The following is a 10,268-nucleotide window of genomic DNA, read 5'->3' on the forward strand; positions in this document are numbered from 1 at the left end:
GTCTGCTGGCCAAAGGCTCTCCGACAATCAAGTGAGTAAGCAAATATAAGACTTAAGCAGTGAGCAAGAAAATTAGAATGCATAGATTGTGTTACCAGAGACGAAACCTAAATACATGTATATATATGTATCAATATGGAGAGAAACATTTTTAGGATAGAATCCTTGTTCTAAGTTGGGAGAATCCTAGAGGATATCTAGAAGTAGATATTGCATCATCTTTAGGAGTGTGATGTGGTGCACGCCAATTCTTAGATTGTAGGAACACAAAGATTTATCGAGATACGGCTAATTCCATTCTAGATCGATCAAAAATCCTATGTCTTGTGGAACAAGCATGGTCATTCTAGCTAAGTTACTCAGACTTTGCCCATTGCCCCAGAGCATAGTGATGGTGGCACTGCTGCTCTGTTTGATCCAGCTCCATTTATAGCTAGTGAGTCCATGACCGAACTTCTGAGGTAGCTATATCTCGATCAGCCTTATTTCGGCCCCACAACTACCCCTAACTATGTATCTGAAAACAACTTTTTTCCTTTAGGATGGATACTTATCCAAAGACCATGTTTTTCGGAGTAAGCTGGAATACGTACCATTTAATCTTATGTTTTCATATGGTGATCCGACTCCTTGTGAAGTAATGGAGACGTTTCGGATTGAGACATGCAGTCTTGAGTACCGTACTATAAATGGTGTAAAGATGATGTCTACTTTTGTTGCGTGTGCACCAAAATAAGAAATTACCTCTAATACTCTTCATTGATTTTAACCGTCAGATTTGTTGATCCCAAGAAAAGCCAGTTCATATTCAATAGCTAGATGGCTTCATTAAATGCTATCTATTAACCTCGAACCATTTTCTTCCTCTTTTAAAAAATCCCTAAATTGTTTAAGGAAAAAAGGCTCCAACTTTCTTCCCTTACTCATTAAAAAATTTCCTAATCTTTTCAACCCTTTTCCATGGTATTTGCTAGCAAGACTTCAAAATTACACAAGGTCTCACCTTACAATCTTCCGCTAACGAGAGTCTACAGTAGAGAAGAGGGCCAAGCCTTTGTTGAAAGTCATCTAGATATCTTAAATCAATGTAAAGTTTGGTGGGAACCTAGCCAAGATGTTAATGTTAATCTTCTTGTGCCATTTGATCCCTCTGTGTCCCTGCACCAAAATTCATCCATGGTTCTTAGACCTAAGTCTAAGGTTTCCTCTACCTGACCTTCTAAGCAACATCTTGATTAGCTACAACATGGCTATCTGCAACCAAACCCTAACCGCTTTCATACTCAACACGTGCTTCAAGATTCTAAATCAATGGTATAGGGCTAAACTTGGCCTTCAAGAATTTATAGTGTTATTCAATGCATGTAAAAACTTTGATGGCCACTATTACTTCATGCTCAGACCCAGCCTCATATGGGAGCTATACATCTTGGATGTCCCTTCACACGACAATGATTGGTTTAAAGACATTCTTGCTGTTGACGGTGATTAGGAGTGAGATGTCACGGGAGTTAGAGTTAGGACTATTCTTTCTCCCAATTTTAATTCAATAATGAATTGGAAGACATAGGGGTGTGTCGGCCAGAGTTGATTAACCAAGCAATGCAAATTCCTGCCAAGTACCATAACTAGAAATGGTTGTTTTTCCCAATTTGATTTTCTGATCGTGGGAAGGGTCGTACTATCAATATTGCTCAAAGTTCTCTCATCCTGAATCCAGAATGGATTGGAGCAAAAAATGCCCATAAGGGGATCCATTTCTTTAAGTCCAAAATATCTCCAACTTCTGAGAAGAAAACCCGAAAAAGATCTGACTCTGCGTTTTCAACACTATTAGTTGCTCCTTACCAAACATATATGTTGATAACAGATATGGCACCCGAGAATACGAAAACAGAGGAAGAGACTCCATTGTTAAGGAAAAATAGACCAACTTCCTCCATCTTTCTCACAAAGACCATTGCAAACTTCAAACCTGATGCCCCACCGTCACAGTAGCAAAAGGTTTCACTGGCACATGCTAGTGAAGTCAAGTCCCAGAAACTTCCTTTTACTCCAATTCAGAATCTTTTAGTGGCAAAAGGGATTACCCAAACCTATGGGGGCATTCACATGGTTGATACTTCTTTACCTATTGCTTTGCATATACTTGAAGAGATGATGTAACCTCTACTTGTGCTCAGACCGTGATAAACCACATTGTTTTCCCGATGAATGCCAGCGGTCTTCGAAACGCGGATTACGCTTGAGCTTTACTTGGTTTTGCGATTGCTCTTGCAAATTAAAAGAAGGTTCGCATAACCTTCAAAAATGTCATGATGCGATGTCATGAAAGCTGTTATACGGTAATTCATCATTCCTTTTTTTGCAAAATGATTTCAGTAATTTTTGTCTTTTCCTTCTAACTCATATTGGTCAGGATCACGTATGGACGAAAGAGTCATTCTTTCGACAAGTGGAGTAGATTCGCCATCTTAATTGGTTTTCCTTACAAGAATCAGAGGCTACATTGAAGCTTGAGTAGCAAGTACAAGCTCAGTTGGCGAAGCTCAAAATAATGGAGAAGTACATCGATGAGGCTACCCTTGAGGAAATGAAGATGAGTAACAACAAAGCTGATCTCATTAATGCGCAAGATGAGCTAGAGCAAAAGCTTAAGGTCAAAGTTGAATCGAAACGGGTACTATCTTCAAAACGGAGTGCTGAGGAAGCATACATGATGGCCTGTAGTCAGAGGTGGAGAAACTTCGTAACAAGGTTCAGCAAAAAGATAACGTTCATTGTATGATCTTCAACAACTTAAGGATTTGCATGAGTTAGAGTTTGAGGCTTTTTGTGTTGCTCATAGGAAGCCAATTAAAGAAGAATATACCGAATGGTACAACCTCGAGTATCTTTTAGGCTACACGCGGCGAGACCATCTTGGTGGTTGGGACATCCATAAGATCTATGAAGAAATCGAAAATACTAACTTCCTTATGCTAGAAGACTTACTAAACGAGATCTTGGATCTAGAAGCGAAGCGAGAGGGAAAGTGTAGCTCTAGTGATGATCTAGTATCCAATGTGCCTACTGATCCTTCGACTTCTGCTAGAGAAAAGGGTGTTGGTAAAAGAGATTGACTTAATGTTTTGCCAGGATAGGAGCATATGTCTCTTCTAAGACTCAGATTTATTTGCCTCTGTATTAAAAAGTTTTATTCTTTCATTAATTGCTTCTTTGTGTGTGTATATGTTTGTCTTTTTAAATGAACATCGATCAAGTTTTAGGAACTTCTCGTCATTTGCTTCTATATTCGAGAATATAGTTTAATCCGACAATCGTTGACAATCTTTTCGAAGTAAGCTAACTTCGAAGTAATGAGTGACAGAGCGGAACACGAGTAAGTTTGTGAGCCAAGGATAGAGCTCGAATGCCTCCTTAGTAATGCTGATTCGAACAACATTACCTATCCTCATCATGATTGCCAAAGTACCACCTTACTCTGGTACCGAAATTAAACCCATGAAAAATATTTACTCTACAATTGCCTCAGTTTATTGATCAGATTAAGGATGGGAAAGTAATGTCCTGACTTTTGGAATGGCTTCCAATCTTTGTTTTGCTTGCCCCTGATTCATGGTTGAAGGTCTTCGTATATGTAATGTGTAACTTAAGGAAGGTTTCTTCCTTAGTGATAGGAGCATATTTATGCGACTTAGTTAGCTTGTTTTCTTGCACTTTTATAGTTAGTTTGTGGTTATTATAGTGTTTTAAGCTATTTTCGTGTGTTTGTAGGTCTAAATGACAAAGTTGGCAAGAAAGTGAATTTTGGAGCATTTTGGAGCAGTTTTGGGCACTAAATGGATAGCACATGTATGGGCCAAGATGGATGGACGAATTTGGAGTTCAAAAGGCTAGGAATCTGATAAGAAGAGGAAGAAATTAAATTCAAGACAAAAAAAAGATAAGGAATAAGCTCAAAAGAGGAAACATTATCCACAACCTTATCCAACCTTATCTTATCCAAACCAACCTTATCTTATCTTATCCTATCCTAATCTTATCATGTCTTAATCCTAGCTGCAAGGGGACCTAAATATATATTTCTAGAACCTATTTCTAGAAGATTTCCCTTCTAGAAGTCCCAAATCAGCCACAAAACACATTGTTTCTAGAAATCCTACAAAAGTGGCGCCTATTTCCCTTCTAGAATGCTTTTGCCTTGCCTTGCAAGCTATTCTCTTTTCCCTCCAATGTGTGCCGCACCCTCTATCCCTTTTCCTTGGTGGATTCTGATTTATTAGGCTTTATTCCTTGTGGATTTGGGTTACAAGGATTTGGGTTATACAAATCCTTTTCTGAAATTAAGTGGGCTAGACCTTTTCCTTAGTGGATTTAACTCCTTGTGCCGCACCCTAGGGCCTTAATTCTCCTAATGTGCTGATTTCTAACCCTAATTTGATTTACCCTAGGGTTTTGTGGAGCCTATATATACATATTTTTAGCACAAATTCGTCACCACCTTCATACAACTCAAAAAACACCTTTGCCGCAACCCTAACCACCATTCTACATCACAAAACACCATCCTACATCCATATACATCTTTGCCGCACCTTTTGGAGAAGAAGGAGAGCCTTGTCGTGCATTCCATTGATGAAGGAGGGCCTTGTGCGCAAGCCATCTGCATCCTTGGGAGTTTTAAGCGTTCTTTCTTCCCTCGTTTCAGTTTCGATGTTTATTTTAATTTGCGTTTCAATTGCTATGAACATGTGGAATTAAACTCTTATTAGTTAGTGGTGAATTTGAAGCCATGGACATATGTTAATATGAATTGATTCCTTTTAGTTATTGTTTCGTAAAACATGAATGCGATTTACTTATCTATTTGATTGATAACTTATTCTTGTGTGTTGATTAAGGAGGCCTACTTAGTTTGCATGCTTGAATCTGATGTTAAATTATATGGGACTTTCACCTAATCGTTATAAACTTATGATTACAAGTAGTGGAGATTGTTAGTCACAATCGTGTTAAGTAGATTCTTGGCAAAAGTATCATGCAGTTCATAGTTATAATTGTCTTGTCAATGCTTATGATTTCCATGGAATTTAATGATCTTTGAATGTATCTCTATCATGCTGTTCATATAGGGAGATTGAGAAGAATAATTTGGGTTATTGCATGCATTCATCCAATTCAATGAATTTAGGGAAATCTGATAGTTAATTTGTGCAATCAAGATTAATTTGGGGCATTTGTCGTTCATGGTTTAAAGAAACAATACTGGAAATTGACTTATGTTGCATATGTTCATGTGTGGAGAAGGATCCTCTAACTAGCTTTTCACCCTTGAATTCATCTTAATTTCATTTTAGTTTACTTTGATTTGCAATTTGTTTAGTTTTAATTCAATTTCGTCAGAAATCAAACCCCATTTTCTGTTTTATGTTATTAGGTCAGAATCTGTCCTAATTAGGTTCTCTAGAGTGTTTTGAGTCAATATAGGTTAGAATTAGTCCATAAACATTGTTTGAGTCTTAATTTAGTCTTAAATTCGTCCAATTTCATCCCTAGAATCTGTTTTGAGTCTAATTGTTAGTATTGTGCTGTTTTGAGTCTTTTAAGTACATTCTGAGTTAGTTAAGGTACAACCTGTTTTCTTTTAATCTTTTGAGTCAAAGTAAGTGTTAATTTCGTCCAAAGTACTTGTTAGGTCTAGAATTGAGTCAATTTCATTTAGTTTGGCAGATTTGAATGTTTTAGGTCAGTTTAGAGTCTAGAGAGTCTATTCTTGTGTTTTTAAGTCTAGTTTAGTGTTTTAGAGTTTGATTTGAGTAGATTAGCAGCCCTAGTTAATCCTCAGTTTAGAACAATCCCTACTTACATCTTTGCTACAATTGTCATCAATAGGGTTTAATTTGTGTGTCAAGTAATTTTCACATCAAATTTTGGCGCCGTTGCCGGGGATTAGCAAACTTGCTAATCCCTTGTTTGTGTCATGTCTTTTGTATTTTCTTTTAAAGTTTATCCGTGAGTTTGTGTGTGTGTTTTTGTGTTTCTGCCAAGCCTTCATACTTGGTTGTTGATTGTGTTTGTTTCCTTGTTTCAGGTATTAGTTTGAGAGAACTTTGTGTTTGTTTTCTTGGAGTTCGACGACGATTTTGAAAGAACTTTGAGAAGAAAGAGGAAGCAACCAGAACCTAATCCACCTAGTTCAAGTTCAGAGGCCGAATCTAAATTTGAAGAAGAAGAAGAAGTCATGGCAACGGATAATCGTACAATAAAAGAACTCTCGGCCTCAGGGTTGGCCAATGCCGCACCCCTATGCATTCAATACCCCTTGGTTGCTCAAGGCAAGACCAACGAGTTCGAATTGAAGTCAAGCTTGTTGCATCACATTCCCAAATACCATGGGCTGTCCATGGAAGATCCAAACAAGCATCTTAAAGAGTTCGAAGTTGTTTGTTCGAGCATGACACCCATCAATGTCGATGGGAACATTTTGATGATGAAGGCCTTTCCATTATCTCTTGTGGAAAAGGCTAAAGATTGGCTTTATGATTTAGCACGCGGGACGATCACTTCTTGGGAAAGCATGAAGAGGGCGTTTTTAGAGAAGTTCTTCCCCACTTCGAGAGTCATTCTCTTGAGGAAGAATATTAATGGCATTCAACAAAGCCAAGGAGAGTCATTTCCAGCATACTATGAGCGTTTTAAGGCTCTTGTTGCCTCATGTCCTCAGCACCAAATGAAAGAAGAACTTCTACTTCAATACTATTACGAATGACTTCTTCCAATTGAGCGACAAATGCTAGATGCTTCAGCGGGAGGTGCATTGGTTGACAAAACACCAATGGCTGCAAAAACCTTAATTGCCAACCGAGCGCTAAATGCACAACAATACGAAGGGCTTGGACAAAGAGACCCCCTCCGACAGCAAGTTAATGAGGTAAGTTCTATGTCTGACATTCAATCACAATTAACTAACCTCACTTCTATTATATCTCAGATGGCCGAAGGGATGAAGATACAAGGACCAAGTGTTTGTGGCGTGTGTTCTATGCAAGGACATCTTAATGACCAATGCCCTCAATTGATTGAGAATGGAGGGTGGGAATCTGCCAATGCCGTGGGTTTTTAGAGCCAAAGTCAGCCATGAAACGATCCATACTCCAACACTTACAATCCGGGGTGGAGAGATCATCCCAATTTCAAGTGGACAGAGCCACAACAACCTGCCCAACAAGGGGGATTTCGGAAAACACCACCTGGAGTGTTTCAAAGGCCATATGCACCACCACAAGTCCCACCACAATCTGCCCAACAAAATTCAGGTTCGAAATTAGATGATGATACACTTCTTCAATTACTAAGTTCACTTACGCAGGGCCAACAAAATCAAGCTAAGGAGATGAGTGAAGTGAAGAAACAAATAGGGCAGATTTCTGAGTTTATGGAGCAGTTTCGTGAAGAAGGAAAACTCCCTAGTTCAACCATTGTGAATCCGAAGGGAGGTTTCGAATCCGCTAAAGCTATTACGTTGAGAAGCGGAAAAGAGGTGGGAATCAAGCAAAATACATCCAAACAAAGTCAAAACAAGGATGAAAAGTTGCTGAGTGAAGAGGAGGAATTAGACAAAGCCACGGCAAGGAAAGAAGTTCCATTGCCGCAGCCATCTAGTGCACCTAAACCGTCCAATTCAGGTAAGGGTGATGTAATTGTGAACCATTCTAACCCTATTCCACCCAATGCACCTTTCCCTCATAGATTTATGCAATCAAAGAAGGAGGAGAATGGGAAGGACATTCTTGAGACATTTAGAAAGGTGCAAGTGAATATCCCACTCCTTGATGCAATTAAACAAGTTCTAAGGTATGCCAAGTTTTTTAAGGAACTTTGTGCAACAAGAAAGAGGATTTCAAACAAAGAAGTTGTAAAGGTAAGTGAGAATGTGTTAGCCGTTTTGCAAAGAAAACTACCACCAAAATGCAAAGATCCTGGTAGTTTTACAATTCCTTGTGTTATTGGAAATACCAAGTTTGAGCATGCTATGTTAGATCTAGGTGCATCCATTAATGTCATGCCATACTCCATTTATGCATCTATGAACCTAGGAGAGCTTAAAAACGATGGTGTTATCATTCAATTAGCCGATCATTCTAATGCATACCCAAAAGGGGTTTTGGAAGATGTTTTGGTGCAGGTTAATGACTTAGTATTTCCAGTGGATTTCTATGTGCTTGAGATGGAAGATTCGGGCCATTCCACATCCTTGCCGATCCTCCTTGGAAGACCCTTCATGAAAACAGCCCGCACCAAGATAGATGTGTTTAAAGGAACACTCACAATGGAATTTGATAGGGATGTTATTGATTTCAATATTTCTGAATCTATTAAATATCCTAAGGATGATCATTCTTGCTTCTCTATTGATGTATTTAATGCTTTGGCACAGGACTACCTTGACTTATTGGAGAGGGACCTCTTGAAACCACCATAGTACACGGAGTGGGACTTAACAAACCAAAGGCAGCAATTGAGCACACTCACGGCAAGAATGATGATGCCTATGCCGTGCCTCCTAGTGCAGAAATAAAAGAGATGGTTGCTGCCCTTGAGTCATTGCCACAACATCTTGGTAAGCCTCCTAACCCAATTCCAATTCCCGTTTCTACTAACAAGTTGTTACCTTCTGTGATTCAGGCACCCGTCCTTGAAGTATGTATTTTTGGGAGATGATGAGACATTGCCCGTCATTGTTTCCTCATCACTCACGGCATTGGAGGAGGAGAAGTTGATTCGGGTGTTGAAAGAGCACAAAACGGCAATTGGATGGACATTGGCCGACATTAAGGAAATTAGCCCTACAACTTGCATACATCGCATACTTCTAGAGGAAGGGGCTAAACCAACTCGAGAGGCTCAACGTTGACTTAACCCTCCAATGATGGAAGTTGTGAAGAAGGAGATTATCAAGCTTCTTGATTGTGGAGTCATTTACCCCATCTCAGATAGTCGTTGGGTTTCACCGGTTCAAGTTGTACAATCAGGAGTCACCGTGGTGAAGAATGCAAAGAATGAGCTTGTGCCTACACGTATCCAAACCGGTTGGCGAGTGTGCATTGACTATAGGAAGCTAAACACCACCATAAGGAATGACCACTTCCCTTTGCCGTTCATTGATGAAATGCTTGAAAGGTTAGCCGGTCATTCTTTTTATTGCTTTCTAGATGGTTATTCGGGATATAATCAAATTGTTATAGCTCTAGATGATCAAGAAAAGACTACTTTTACTTGTCCATTTGGCACTTTTGCTTATCGTTGAATGCCATTCGGGTTGTGTAATGCACCAGCCACATTCCAACGATGCATGATAAGTATATTCTCAGATTTTGTGGAAAAGATTATTGAGGTTTTCATGGATGATTTTAGTGTCTTTGGTGATTCGTTTGATGGTTGTTTAGATAATCTCACTTTAATCTTAAACCGGTGCATTGAAACTAACCTTGTTTTGAATTGGGAAAAATGTCACTTTATGGTTAAACAAGGCATAGTTTTAGGTCACATAGTTTCTGCAAAGGGAATAGAGGTTGATAAATCAAAAATAGATCTTGTGCGTTACTTACCCTCTCCCACTACGGTGAGAGAGGTTCGTTCTTTTCTTGTACATGCAGGATTTTATAGGCGATTCATCAAAGATTTTTCCAAGATTTCCCAACCCCTTTGCCGACTTCTTCAAAAGGATGTGACATTCAAGTTCGATGATGAGTGTGAGAAGGCATTCAATCACCTCAAGGAGAAGCTAACTTCGGCCCCCATCATAGTCCCACCAGATTGGAGCCTTCCTTTTGAGCTTATGTGTGATGCTTCAGATTATGCATTAGGGGCTATTTTGGGACAAAGGAGGGACAAGAAGCCACACGTCATCTACTATGCATCCCGGACTTTGAATGATGCACAATTGAATTATTCCACCACTGAAAAAAAACTTCTTGCTGTTGTATTTGCTTTAGATAAGTTTCGTTCATATCTACTTGGAACTAAAGTTATTGTTTACACTGATCATGCAGCTTTGAAGTATTTGCTCACAAAGAAGGAGGCCAAGCCAAGGCTTATTCGTTGGATGCTACTTCTCCAAGAGTTTAACGTGGAAATCCGGGACAAGAAAGGAAGTGAAAACGTGGTGGCTGACCAATTGAGCCGAATGGTGCATGAAGAAGATGCCAATGCCGTGCCCATCCCAGAGACATTCCCAGATGAGTAGTTGCTATCCATTAAGGTAA

Source organism: Malus sylvestris, chromosome 3, assembly GCF_916048215.2.
Source record: "Malus sylvestris chromosome 3, drMalSylv7.2, whole genome shotgun sequence".
Taxonomy (NCBI): Eukaryota; Viridiplantae; Streptophyta; class Magnoliopsida; order Rosales; family Rosaceae; genus Malus; species Malus sylvestris.